We start from the raw sequence: 14,305 nt of genomic DNA, 5'->3' as shown, positions 1-14,305 counted from the left end.
CTGAATCTGTGTAAGTTCACAGGGATTTCTGAGGTGCTACAAAGAAGTTATGGCACTGGTATGGGAATATGTGAATTCCCAGTTGTGTGGTATGAGAGTCGGAAAATGGAGATCTTGGATGGAGAGTTAAGTTTCACAGAACACAAATCCATAGCTATCTTTTTCAGCTAAGACTCTTAAGTGCAGTATATAATACCCATTTTGTACCAAAAGATCTATTTTTCATAAACCCATCAATTTGCTAATTTTATTTAATTCCTTTCTGATAATATCTGCCATGGTCAGACCCTCTGCCTCTATCTACCCCTTAAAGGAATGAAGTTCCCAGTCCAAGGCCCAAAATGAGGTTTATTAGGATAAGGCACTTATTAAGTAGATAAAAATTACACCACTCTGCGAGTCGGAGCTCTTCTGCTTCTATTCCAAATTCCTTATAATCTATGATTAGGTATCACTCAATTCCCAGGAAAGTATCCTTACCTGGCATCCCAAGTAAGGGGACATCACCAAGACATGGGCCAGCTGTTCCTCAGGAGTACTCAAATTGGGGTCTCAGGGAGCGGTTTATACACCCTTCTTCAGTGGTTTCTGTGATCATTACCCAGCAATTCCATTCTGGTTTTTGTGCAGTTGATCCTTCCTCCATCGTACCTGTTCATCTGCTACCTCATCTGCATCTGTCATCATCTTTCTTTAGATGCTTGACATTCCCTTTTCTTCAGTAGCTGGAACTTTTGCTATTTTATTTTATTTTATTTTATTTTATTTTATTTTATTTTATTTTATTTTATTTTATTTTATTTTATTTTATTTTATTTTATTTTATTATTTTATCTTCAGTCTTTATTTACAAGTGATTTAAGGCTTGTACTATAAAGAAAGATAAAAAGCTGTTGCTGTAAAGAACTTGGGTTAGGTCTGTGGTGGGACCTGTAGACAACTTCATTTTCCTCTGGGTTTGAATTTCTGAGAACCATATAATAACTTACAGATGTGTCTAAAAAGAACTGAAAACAAACCTTATCAAGAAAAGAGGAAAAAAATTTCTCCATTTTTATAGTTGTTTTTCTAGTTATGCTACTTCAACTCAAGATATAATCAATGCAAAACAGTGAGCATAGAATAGAATTATAGAATCGTAGAATCATTTAGATGGAAAAGACCCTTAAGATCATTGAGTCCAACCATTAGCCTAGCACTGCCAAGTCCACCACTAAACCATGTCCTCAAGCACCATGTCTACCCGTCTTTTAAATACCTCCAGGGATGGAGACTCAACCACTTCCCTGGGCAGACTGTTCCAATGCTTGACTACCCTTTCAGTAAAGAAATTTTTCCTAGTATCCAATCTAAACCTCCCCTGGCACAACTTGAGGCCGTTTCCTCTCGTCCTATCGCTTGTTACTTGGGAGAAGAGACTGACCCCCACCTCGCTACAACCTCCTTTCAGGTAGTTGTAGAGACTGATAAGGTCTCCCCTCAGCCTCCTTTTCTGCAGGCTAAAAAACTCCAGTTCCCTCAGCCACTCCTTGTAAGACTTGTGCTCTAGACCTTTCACCAGCTTCGTTGCCCTTCTTTGGACATATAATTTTTTGGTATATAATCTTTTAGAATAGAATAGAAGATTTCAGTTGGAAGGGACCTACAACAATCATCTAGTCCAACTGCCTGACCAATTCAGGGCTGACCAAAAGTCAAAACGTTGTTAAGAGCATTGTCCAAATGCCTCTTAAACACTGGCAGGCTTGGGGTATTGACCACCTCTCTAGGAAGCCTGTTCCAGTGTTTGACCACCCTCTTGGTAAAGAAATGCTTTCTGATGCCCAATCTATACGTCCCCTGGCACAGCTTTGAACCATTCCCATGTGTCCTGTTACTGGATACCGGGCAGAAGAGATCAGCACCTCCCTCTCCACTTCCCTTCCTCAGGAAGCTGTAGAGAGCAATGAGGTTGCCCCTCAGCCTCCTTTTCTCCAAACTAGACAAGAAGAATTATCATCTTGAGTAATGTGAAAACAGGAAACAGTCTGAGGTTTGTACTAACTAATATGAAGCATGCTGAGAATTCTGTTAATAGAAACATATCCTGTATTTCATTAGGATACTGTCTCTGCTTCATAATACTTTAAGACTGAATTAGGACTGACCAGATTTGTCTCCATCTTCCTAATGAGTTTGACAATTTCTTCCTTGGTTATCATTTCAGAGGACTGTCTTGACTGAATATTTTCCTGATCATACAATATTTTATTCTGAAGTTTGCATGCCATTTTATTAGCCATAAATGACTTAATCACTTATAAAGCCGTAGAGTTTCTGCAGCGTATCTTCTGTGTAGCAAATAAACTCAAGTTTAGCACTGCTGTTGCTATTTTAGAACTCATCGTTTCATTCTCAGAGGATGCTAGCTGTTAGTTTGGGCTGCTGCTGTAGATAAAAATCCTACAAGCATTTTCAGAGGAGTGCTCTGCCAAAATTTTACTTCAGATAGAATTGCGGTAAAAATGCACTTAAAATTAAGGGTCCTAATTCCGCAAAGGTGAAGAGCTGCATTTACTTCAGTATGTCATTTAACTTCCTCTCATCATTCCTCTGCAGGAAAAGGGTGTTTTGGAAGTATTTAAACTCTTTAACTGTACACAAAGGTAGTCTACTTTCATGTGGATAGATCCCATTACTGTTGTATAGAAACATCTATTTCTTTCAATTGCTTACGAATACTCACATGAATTTTTTTTCCTTATATTAATATGCCTTTTTGCACAGACACTCATGGAAAGAGTGTTCTGGTTTGGTTTGGTTTGCTGTAATAATTTATTGGGTTCTTGGCATAAGGTAATGATCATACAGGAAGTCATATCTCTTGAATACCATGGTCAGTTGTTGTCTGGATGGTAACCTGTTGTAAGTGTCCATGCACAAGTGTTGTCAGCTGGATCGGATGAGTTTCTCCAAACTGCTGTTCTGCTCAGTTCTGTTAATCCACAGTGAACACTCTAGCATGTGCATAATCCATTGATATTGATTATCTTAACTATATGCAAAACACAAAGAGACTATTTACAAGTGTCTTATCTATGTAAAATTTGATCACTTCACCAGCAGGTACTGCCTGGGAATCTCTGGGTCACACTGCACAGGATGTTAATCAACAATTAGGCATACAAGTTGGACTAGGCACAGCAGGAGTTTCCTAAAGAAATCTCCAGAACCATCCAAAATTCCTCATGAAGTGCTTCTGTAATTGTCAGTCAAATACTTCTACTTTGTGAATGTGGCTTGGAGTTCAGTTGATCACCTACTTTCAGGTCAGTTCATTGTTTCAAAGGAGTCCATTATCTTCTCTAAGCTGAAGATTAGCAGCATCACCCAGGAAATTAATGACTTAAATCCACTGGGCATACACACAAGCACAGCCCTGATACCCTGCTATGCATATTAGGATCACAGAACGAATTTGTTTTTAATGCTTGTGACTCATTTATAACTTAAATTCCATAGCTCCATTTACAGTTGCCATAAACTATAAATACTAGTGAAATTGAACACAGTTAGATCCTAAGTGAAACTCATAAGATTTATGAGTTTAAGATATAAGTTTATGAGATTAAGATATATTCAAAATAGGTTCATAATCTATTCTTAGGTCATATGCTCATAAAGAGGATCAGACAGAGTAAAAGACCTTTTTGTAACTCCATTGCTTGGAAAGCTAAGAACAAAGTGTACTGCACATCCTTTGAATGTCCTCATCAAAGCTAAGCCGAAAAACAGTGAGGAGGGATGGATCTAGCATCATGTCTGGTCTGTCTTTGGTCCACCTAAATTAAGAAATGTCTAAAAGGAGCTGTAACATCAGTTGCTGAGGACCTGTGAAGATGAAAGGAAAAAAGGACTTAGGAGTTCTATAAAAGCTGGAGATATTTACCACTGGGCTGCTAATGGGCAGTTGTAACTGGTTTGAGAGGTGTGGTGGATGGCGTCTGTTTTGTATGTTTGTTCTCAACAATATTATATTCCTTAAAAAAACCCTAATTGACCAAGTCACAGAGAGGAGAGATTATATCTTTCCTTGCATGTATTTGAGCATGCTCAGGAGAGAAAAGCTTTCAGATTGCTAGTTGACTTAGGCAGAAGAAAAGAGCATGGAGAATGATAGGAAACCAAGAAATTGCAGAGAGCAGCAGGGAGCAGCCACGTTTTCAGGACTGTATGGTGGTGGAAAGAGAAAATTTCTGTGGACCAATGAGAACTGAAGAGTTTATTGCAAACCAGAAAGCCATTATCTTGACTCAAACTAACCCTGGAAGCAAAAATTTAAGGTGAGAACATTTTTTCTTAAGTCCTCTTTTCTCCATTTCCATTTTTCCTATTTATGGCTATTCTGTCTTACCCGGAATTTTTAATAAATCATTTGAGTTTACATTTAAAAAAAAAAAACAAACCACAAGCTTTTTGTGTTTAGAAATCCTTTTGATCTTCTTGAAGAGGTCTGGACAGAGACACTCAAACTTCTGGCAATTTGGGTCCAACAACAAGAAGCATATCCTGGCTTGTGTCAAAGCATATACAATTCCTGTTGGCTTCCCTGTGTGATAGTTAACCTACACCATGATAAAATTAGGCCCTGAGAATCTTCGCCTTACAAATATGTTCTCTGATAGTCTACCACAGAAACAAAGAGAATGTCACTCTGGCTCAGATTTTGTTCAGTTCATGTGACATCCCATTTTGGCAGTATCTGTTTGAAATATGAGCTGATGTTTTTACTGGTGTTAAAATTAGTATAGAACTTTCATTGCCTGCAAGGGTTTCTTACTAGCTGAATGTAGTATTGTTTATATATTAAATTATTCCAATGTCTTCTGGGCTTGAGAGTAATACAAATTATTTTTGGTAATTCCCTTTAACTGTTGTTAATGAATAGTATTCTATGCAAGACCAAATATCAGCTGGGGTACACACACTATTGCTGATATATGAGAAAGGAAGTTTATTTTTATCCTTGGCTTCTGGTGAAATGCTGCCTGCTCATCAGCGACTTGTTTTGCTAGTTGTTTGTAGTTACTAATTTGCACTAATAAAAATATAAAACGTGGACAGTTGTTCAACTTCTTTTTTTTCACTTCCGGGCTAGACTAAGAGAATGTTTATGTGCTAAAAACGTTTCCAATGCTACAGTCCATCTTTTTTAACATAGTAAGAACAGAAAGCTGCACAATTTATTCTTCTCCTGTTACTGAGTTTTAACAGCCTTCAAGGTTTGACCTTTCTGGAGGTCCTAGAGTGTTGCTATTCTTTTGTTTCCATTTGCTGTTATTCGTAACAGGTAAGGAATTTATTTTAGAAGTCCATCAGGCAGAGTTTAGTTTTACCCATATATTTGTTGAAATCTTTATGTCATGACAGAAAACTTATGATAATTAATGTAGCTTAAAGTGTTTGTCTTTCTGCCCCCCTGTTTGTGCCTTTTCATTTACTTATTATTTCCTCATCTTGAAACTTTTGAAATATGGGTCTTACTCTGTCTCTGTAGTCGGTCTGTGATTGCAGCTAAGATTCCATATGAACAGACACCACTATTGTAACCCTTTCAGTGACCCCTACAGAACTAAAATTACAGCTTTTATCTTTCCTTTAGGCAGTTTACAATGTTGTTTTCTCCCTTCTTCTCAATGGCCTGAGCCCATAGATTCTTTGTTATGTGATTAACTTTAGTTGTGTAAGGGGAGCTGCAAAATCAGGCCTTGTATATGTGTACATGCACTCACACATTGAGTTTAAATTGCTTTATTCTCTGTATTTGTTGACAATTCAGTCAAGGTGAACAACATTACAAGACAAAGAAAGGGAAATAATAAAAGCAAGCCAGATGTTACTTCAATGTTGAATGGGAAATGTAGAGTTTAATGTTTTCTTCTGTTCATGAATAAAAAAGAAAGAAAAAGAAAGAACCTTTCTTGGAAAAAAAGATGCAAGTAGAATATTACCTAATATTTAAACATACATTCATAGGAAATGGATCAGAATGTAATCAGCTTTTACTACTTTTCTTCTTATTTGCATTAAATTTCAATTTGGGTGCCAGAAGGATATTTTATGATCACCATTTTTTATGGTACATGTTATTTGTCATCTGTGTAAGAGAGAGTTCCTTCTTTAGTGTTTTTTTTTCCCTCATTGAAATCTGATATTGTTAAATGAGAAATTTTGGAGGGGAGGAGAACATATTAATCTTTTGGCAAGTGACAAAGTTGTTCATTTTAAAGTTTGCTTTGGAACAGGAATGAAAACCAAATTAAAAATAATTTGTGTCTTCCCAGGGAAATCCTTGAAAAGCCATTGAACATGAAAATGTTTTCTCCAGCAGGGGGGACTTTGTCAAGTCACATTTGCTTATATGTTAAATTGAAAATCAGCCAGCTCTCTTGAACCATATTCCATGAAATTCTTCAGCAGATCCCTGAACAGGCCAAAGTCTGCTTTCATGAAATCTAGGACTGCGATCCTGTTTTTTGTCTTGTTCCCTTCTCTTAGGATCTTAAACTCCACCATCTCTGTTACTGCTGTCAAGGCTGTCCCTGGCTTCACATCCCCAGCCAGTTCTTTCTTGTTTGTAAGCATAAGGTCCAGCAGAGCATCTTCGCTTATCAGCTTCTCAGTCACCTATGTCAGAAAGTTATCATCAGTGCATGCAGGAATCTCACGTATGGCTTGTGCCCTGCTGTGTTGCCCCTTCAACAGATATTGGAGCAACATAGCTATTTGATTTCAGAATTATATTAGATACTTTGGCAGTCTGACAAAATTTGAGATTTTGTCATTTTCTTTCTTGTGATGCGCCATGGGAAGCACAATGGGAGCCAGACAGTTACGTGACTTTTCAGTCACCTACTTCATCAACAGTTCAGCAGGTAGAAGGTGCTACTTGCAAATTATGACTATATCTAACCTGAAGAAAAGTATTCTATGCCACTAAATGGTCACGATGTGAAGCAGTTCAAGAAGACATATTAATTATGTCATCTTCAGTTGGCTTCACATTGCAAATTACCATTGTGCTATCAAACAATTTTTACAGCACTTTCAGTAAATGTTCTAGTAACTGACCTGCTAGTATCACTAGTAGGAGGATGTGAAGGGTCTTCTTGCTCTTCTTGGGTCATATTTGTTTAGATTCAGTGCTGTTGCTGTGAGAAGACTCTGCTGCAGACTTTGGTTATCTGGCAATCGCTGTGGAGCGTCAGGATGACAGTCAGTTTATTTGAGAATTTATCTGATGCATCACCAGCAAACCAATATGAAAATTTCTATTGCCCCTGATTGCTACCATACAGAAACATCGTGATTTGACTTTACGATACAGATTAATGGGCCTATTATGATGAGAGAATCATCACTTCTTAAAAAATGCCGTGGAACAGATTACATAATTTGCCATGCTCAAGTTGAGCATTACTTTGCTCACGCAGGCTTCCCAACTATACAGAAAGGAGGAAACCTGATTCCTGTTTTTCACCCTTTGCTTTGGCGCTGTTTATAAACAGTGCTTTCTCTCATTAAGGATATGTTGTGGAACTCAAATCTTTACATTTATTTGTTCCTTTGTTTAGTCCTGTAAACATTAATGGTGTTGGTGCTCTTCTTGTTTTGGGAGATCAATATACCCTCTGCAGCTTTGGCTGACAAAGTCTTTCCCTGAGCACTAAGCATTGCTGCAAATAGTTATTTAATTGGCACCTACGTATTGCATGATAGAACCTGAAAGCATATTTTTGGAAGATGGAAAACATAGTGGCATTGGCATGTACCAAGCCAGCATTTTCTGTGCAGTCTCTACCCTGAATTATAGTTGAATATTATGTTTTCCTCACTACCCTCAAGACGAAAGAGTCTGGGAGAAATCTGAGGTCTCTCTGAAGTTCTCCGTATGCAGAACTTCAGGATAAGCAGCTGGTTATCACCTTTGAGATCTTACTGGCTCAAGTTATGGGTGCTAGTATTTCTGCTTTCAAGATGGGGTCTACTGTTGATATTTTTATCTTACATCTTATTGAACTTGCAAGGTATGGTATTTTACATGTAGGTGGTTTGACTTTGTATAACTTTAAATGAACTTTTATTAATCATAATTCTTTTACATTTTAATGAATGCAATAAAAATTTAAGTGCATCTTACAGGAAAAAATGTCAATGACTTCAAATATTGTATTTTTAAAACAGAACTTGGGGAAAAACAGGTTACAGCATAAACTAAACAAATTTTGCTTGAAACTTGGCTTGCCTCCAAAAGTTTTGTCTTTTTGCTTTTATAAATATGTAAGTGTGGCTTTCTGCATGGTTACTCTTTTAATGTGTAGATTGATATGCCAGTTTAGAAAGACTCTGTTTGGGAGTTTGATGCTGACTTCTAGAAATAGTTGCTCTCACAGATCACTGCCCTGGTATGTAGGGGAAAATAATGTTGTTTTTTTCAGCACTGTGATGTTATGCTACTTCCAGTATGCTTTGTTATCCAATGGTAATTGTAAACGAGCTGTCTTTAGTGGCTTCTTTGTGCTGTAAAAGATTTGCCTAGTTGGGTTTTTAAGTCATTTTTCCTACCAAGTCATACCAAGATTTTGTTCAGTCACAAGCTGCAGATCATGTCATTTCTCTGCCCTTCTCCTTTTCAGACCAAAGAAACCCCTTCCAACTCTTCCTAGCCTCACTTTAAATTCTCCAAACATAACCTCTTTGTCTTCCCTATTTCCTCTTCATGTTTGGCAGGTGTTGGAAGACTGATAATGATTCTATTCTTCATGGTCACCCTGGCAAATATGCTGGGCCTGTAAGTACAGAAAAATGCAGAAATTATTGGGGTTTTTGTTTAGTTTCCATGGCAGCAAATGAAAAAAAAAAATCAATTTTGTGTTTCCTTCCTTATGGCTTCTTCCCACTACTAGGGAAAATGTATGTATGTTACTCCTTTTACTTCTTCTGTATTTTGGTACCCTACTTGTTTGTCTAATGCTTGAATTAATTTTGTGGACTTTGCCTGGAGAGCTTGGCTGCAGAGAATCTTTGAATGTTGCAGGAGTGCACTGACAGCAGAGAGACAAGGTGAGTCAGGATAGGGACTGTGCTTCTGCAGGAGTGTCTTATGTCAGAGGACTTGGAACTGATTTGTGAGAACAGAAAGCAGAAAATATACCAGAAAAGAGTGAGAATACATTAGTAGGATGTACAGCAATATTATGTTACAAGTACTACTGGACTGGAAAGACACCTGCGAGAAGGCAGCTCTATCACATAAGAACCAAAGCAGAAGAACTCTATGCCTGAAATCCCATGTTACATTTCCTTGTATGAAAGATATACTGTACAGTAAGTTGAGTTTTGCAGTTATTTTCTTCAGAATAACAAGAGTTAACATTGTTCTCCACCTCTTCTATGTCTGCTTCTGTGCATTTATATTTGTAGGCAACTGTATGCCATGAAATGTGCCCTAAAAGTTTACTGCTAAAATGCTATTCATGCTATCTGGTGAAGTGGCTACATAAAATGCTATCAAATATATCTTATAAAAAGCTATGATAAAAAGCTGTGGAATATAACTCATACAGTGCTGATACAATGCTATGAAATGTATCTCATAAAGTGCTATGAAACCTGTAACATCTAGGGCACTGATCAAACTGTGAAGCAAATTAATTTGAATGGTACCTAGTTTTACAGTACTCAAATATATTTACTTAGAAAGTAGTGTAATTCTGATCTCCCAGCTGGAAGTGAAAGAGGAAAGACAGCTCAAAGTCATCATCTTGAGCACATTAAGAGAAGAAAAGGCATGACAGGGTGATTGCCTGGGATTGAGCTGGTCCAGAAATTATAAATAGATAGGCAGAGTCAGAAAACATTATAAAACACATTGTTCCTGTGACAATATAAATCAGTTCCTCAGGCTGACCTAAATGCTGTTTATCCTCTTTAGACAGGAGGAGAATAACCTTAAAAATACCTGTGTGTATCAGCACATCATGGATGTTTCATTTGGCAAAAAAGCACAGTTTACCCAGTTATACTTTATTATTCATATTACACATAAATAGGAAAATTTATGGTTAACTTAACACAAAATACTTTCTTCACAAAACATAGTGCCTGTGTAGCTTCCTTAGAGTCTGTTTTTAGAATCTGAAGTTGATAAAAAAAATGATGACTTTTAAGAGAGATCTCATTTTCAGAATGATAATGGTATTTGTGTCTTTGGACTTTATTATTCCTGTGTGCACTGCTCACAATAAAATATGGCTTGGTGATTGCATTCCAGGTCAAAATTTATCCTTAATTCTTTTTATATGGACATGTGATATAAGCATTTCCCTGAGGTCCAGATTTTATTGTTGGCTTCTGAGGAACTTTCTCTCCCTTGTTCTTGTTCCAGCATTGCCAGGTATCCTAGGTGTCACTCCTCTTTATCCTTCCATTGTAAGTGGCTTCATTATCCCAGCAGTTACTTACAAAGGTTTCCTAAATATTTTTCTCTCCCCAGGACCTCTGCTGATCTCCAAGGAGTTGCATGATACATGTCATAAAACTCAATATTACCACTGTCACAGGGAAAAACTGCTCAGTTCACATGATTTAAGCTAAATCAGGGTTGAAGCATTTATTAGCAATAAGTAATTAATAGGTAATGAGTGAACTACAGCTTCAGGATCAGTGTCAGCAATACAACAGATAGACCAAAATAGTAAATGTTTATGAGACATTTAAAAAGACCTACAAATTTCTGAACACACTTCCATACTTAATTCCTCTAAAATTGTCACATACACAGAGCGTTACAGGCATACCCCGGTGTTGGGTAATTAGCATAAACTGGCCTCAATGTTAGCTGACCCCATGAGCCTGTGTACTACCACAGGAGTGCTGAACACCAGTTGGGGCACCATTTAAGTCAGTAGAGCTTCCCATGTTAGTGTTTTGTTATATGTTTATCATGATCCCATAAGAATACATAAACTGTAGTAGGCCTTAACCCTGTTAGCCAAAGTAAGCAAATTTCAGTTAACTGTCTACATTAACCCAGTAATTAACCATTAGCCAAAAACCCCTTTAGCCTAAAAGCCTGTCCCACATAACGTAGTCAGATTCCCCGAGCTTTGAAGATGCGGGAGGAAGTACGACTTTGCTTATAGGCAATATCGTGAAATACATCAAGTCAAATACCCAGATGCATTTACATAATACTTAGATTTAGTTTGATAATTGTGTGAGTTATCTTAGGAAGGCTTATACATTTTGTTTTCTGTCCGTTGAATTTACTATGTCAAAAGGAGCAGCTTTGGAAAAGCTGGAGAATGAAATCCCTTTATCTGTCCACTGAATTAGTTCAACCCTGGCAGCAGCTGTACTTATCTGTTGGGCTTCAACCAAGAGGAAAGAGCTATTCAAGAGAGAAGGTGGTTCTGTCTGCTGAGACCACTGACAAGAATGCCAACTGGGATGCAACTTTCTGAGCCAGTAACTTCAAAGAGAACTGTGCTTTCATTTCAGCACAAGTTAAGCATGTATAGCCAGCAATTTTGCAAAACGCCTGTGCCTTGCCCAGTACCCTAAACTATATTCTGCCAAGTGGTGTCAGCAGCAAAAAGGTTCAAATGCGTAAGGGCTTCTTTAAGCAATTAAGAGATGTTTCTGGCACAAATTCCTACCCAGAAATCTGAAAAGCTTTCCTTGAGGGCCCTTATTAGGCTAGGCTTCCAGACTCACAAATGCTGAATCTATGTACAACACTAAAAATCAACTGTTTTTTAGAAAAGATACAGAAGAGATGTGTAAGCTCATAAGATACATCAAACTGTCATCTGAAGATGAGGGAGCATAAGATAACAAAGAAATCTGCACTTGATTTCTGGGAATATAGTGTGGAATTACAGTCCTTCTAAAAGAAAAGGTGACATAGATTTAAGGCTGTCCAGTCTGACCAAAAGATTGGATGACACCAGGTAATGAAATGTATGTGTGCAGTTAATTTCCTTACAGTCGATGAAGTTCTTTAAAATGGTGCTGTCCCCAAACTCTACCTGTTACTTATTTGTCAGTTCTCTGAGGATGGACTGTAGAAAGGCTTTTGTGCTTGAAATCTTGTGCTTTTTTTTCCCCAACTATATCAATGTGGCTCTCTAAAAGATACTTGCCTCCCAAACAACCTTGTCCTTTGTATCACAGTAATACTTAAATAATCAATTAGTGATCAAGGCATCATTGTGCCAGACAAAAAGTGGAAGACAATCCATGCCCTGAGGAGCAATTGTCTGGATATGACAGTGAACTTATTCTGTGTCAGGACATAAAAAAGCATTATTCAGTATCGTAAATGTTATATATAGCAGTCACTGAAAAATCTGCTTTAACCACAGCTAAGCTTTTTAGCTTGTTGTCTTTTCTCCTCGAAGGACATGAAATTTAGATCAGACAATCCATACAGGCTTTGTGCCTATGGCCTCAGGAGATGATCTACAGATATGAAAAATCCAAGAGACGAGATGCCTAATCAGGAGAGCAACATTTTTGCTATATGTATAAATGAGATGTTTTAAAAATGCTGAATGATTATTAAAGGATATGATAAATGCTTGGGCATTAAAACACATTTTTAAGCTTTGAAACTAGTGTTTCAAGTGAAAAATGTATTTCAGAATATTATACTTGAAAAAAATTCATAGCATGTTGAAACAGAGGTGCAGTCATGCTGCTATTTTTTGTGTGTTTCTACATGACAAAAGCTAGTTACATACCATAAATGTTAATGTCTAACAGAGTTGTATTCTATTGATAAGTAGCAGAATATATTTGATACAATGGAGAATAAAAGCAAAAAGGAAAGTATAACAATTAGCATTGCTTAATGCATTATTAATCATAATTTATTATTTTATTGTTAATAACTATAGCTTCACAAATTCAGTATCAAACAACTTTACATGAATTAAACGAAAAATTCAAAAAAGACACATTTTTAGATTAATCTGTCAATTCTTGTATGAATAGGGAATGGAAAAGTATAATTTTGTGGCATATTGTCTCATCTTAAGAAATTCCCTGAAGTCTGAAGGGCCTTCTCCTGAAGTGCCATGTCAAGAGTGTAGGTATGATTCTGGAGCTCTTACACAAATTAGTAAGTGCAATGGAAGCAAATTTAACAGAATATTGCCTAAAAATCTCTACTGTGGTAGACCAAATATACAAGCATAAGTACACTGTCAGTAGTTTCTATGGCAGAAGTTGAAAATTATTGAAGAAATCATGAAATATGAAAGAAATTAAAGCTACATAATGTGATAAAAGCAAAAGTATGTGATAAAAGCAAGTTTGTTGCTGTCAAAGACGGCATTCAGGTTTCTGGATAAGTTTACTAGGTATTACTTAGATAAATTCATTTATATAAAATCTAATATCAAAGTGGAACATAGCTTGTCCTACCTGAAAGTGAAGCCTATGTCTGGCCAATGTTTTCACTTTGTTGCCTGGAAGATTTGTGTATTAGGTAAACTGTATGCACTTTGCATTGACTCACATCAGTGAGTCAAAACTCACTGCAACACTTCAGTATAACAGGGAAAGCTAATGACTTTTCAAGTTGCTGTGGGACTCAGGCAGTAATGAGTAATAAAAAGAATGCACATAAAAATAGTTATGTTGATTTCAGGAAAAATACTGAAGTATCATCTAGGAAATGTGGATCTTGTCTAAGGAGCTGTAGCAAATCGATTTTACTCAAATAGGGTTGCAGAATGCAAACGTGATAAAAACAAGAAAATTACTGTGAATGCTGCACTGTTTAAAACTAGATAGCATGAAAACCGTGATATTCCTTGGAGAACAAATTCTGTTTCTTTCACTACTACACCTGCTGTGGTAAATGGGATTCCCGTGTTGTTCTTAAAGATGTTGGAAACTTAGGAGTGCTGATTCAATAAGAACTCTCCTCCGCTTACCCATGCTGTGTCATCTCACACCCACCCACCCAAGCTGAGAAGTGCCACATAACATGGGGCATTAGGTATCTGCACGGCTCCTCTGTTACACATCTTGAGATTCAGCGTCACGGAGACTCTATTGCTTTTGTGGCCTTGTGTACTCCTGCTAAGTCACGAGTGAAGGAAAGGGGTGGCATTTGAGTCATCATGCAGGGAAAGTTGTTGGATAGACAAGACCAGAACCAAAGCATTAACAAACTGTAGCAGATTATGAAATAGTAATTGTTGAAAGAATTATGAATGGTGGCTGATATGGTGAGTAGTAATTAAGAAAATCA

Source organism: Nipponia nippon, unplaced genomic scaffold (assembly GCF_047370975.1).
Source record: "Nipponia nippon isolate SJK-2023a ecotype South Korea unplaced genomic scaffold, ASM4737097v1 scaffold_1, whole genome shotgun sequence".
Classification (NCBI taxonomy): Eukaryota; Metazoa; Chordata; class Aves; order Pelecaniformes; family Threskiornithidae; genus Nipponia; species Nipponia nippon.
Note: the sequence above shows the minus strand (reverse complement) of the source record.